The following is a 955-nucleotide window of genomic DNA, read 5'->3' as shown; positions in this document are numbered from 1 at the left end:
TATATATCGCTTTTGGGTACTTTAGCCATATGTAAAATAAACCTTTTCATGATCCCTAGTTTGTTTAGTGTTTTACTTGCCTTACTATTTTTCCCTCCAGAATTCATATGCCACTCTATTGGTGCTTGTGTGTTTTGGGAAGAACGCTGCTGGGTAGAATGCATGGAGCACTTCCTATAGATGTCATATGTCCAGCGTTCTCTTTTAATCTTGCTTTTCGTTTAGATGTTGACACTAGTTGTATATCTCTATAGTGTTAACATTTTGAGAGCACTCAATCGCTGAGTTCTTTGAAAGAAAATATTTCACGTATCGAGATCGCTATAGGCTGGCAGGCTGAAATTTGTTGTTATGATTTCCAAGACAGAAAACGCTACAAAGTAAAAGACTTATTGTAGAGGATGTTGAGTGGGAATCTGTGGGTGCATCGCAGGCAAGCAAGCTTCTAATGTTGATGAGAGAGGAAGAGAAAAATATGTATCTGTAAAGACATACTATAACCAGTTTCAGTACAAATGCATTTTAAAATATTACATCAAGCAGTGACAGCAAAATTGTATGTATGTACGTAAGAGAGAGAGAGAGAGACAGACAGACAGACAGACAGACAGACAGACAGAGACAGAGAACAAGCTCCTAACGTTGTTAAGAGAAAAATATATTACAGAAATATTGGTACTATAGGGAACTGGCAGTATCGTTAGCACGCTGGACAAAACGCTTAGCAGCATTTCATTCGTCCTTACGTTTTACATTCAAATTCCGCCCTGAACTTACAGTTCCATGCTTCAACGTAGAAGCAAAACATAAGATGATTATATGTATGAAGTTGAATGCCGCAAAGAAAAGAAACCTATGAATGTAAAGGAAAGGAAGGGGAAAGGAGACATGGAGTTTTTAAAATATCACTGGTCAACGTGTTTCAACAGATGCGAAACATTTTGACTTTGCGCAC

At 37.8% G+C, this 955-nt stretch overlaps 1 protein-coding gene across 1 annotated transcript in view; it reads right to left on the bottom strand.

Moving 5' to 3' along the window:
* The window catches only part of LOC128250362 (galactosylceramide sulfotransferase-like), a 24,495-nt gene that overhangs the window by 22,452 nt on the left and 1,088 nt on the right, over positions 1-955 (bottom strand). The gene's annotated exons all lie outside the window — the stretch shown is intronic.

The sequence above is a fragment of the Octopus bimaculoides genome, chromosome 20 (assembly GCF_001194135.2).
Source record: "Octopus bimaculoides isolate UCB-OBI-ISO-001 chromosome 20, ASM119413v2, whole genome shotgun sequence".
Lineage (NCBI taxonomy): Eukaryota > Metazoa > Mollusca > Cephalopoda > Octopoda > Octopodidae > Octopus > Octopus bimaculoides.
Note: the sequence above shows the minus strand (reverse complement) of the source record. Positions and strands in the feature narration are given on the sequence as shown.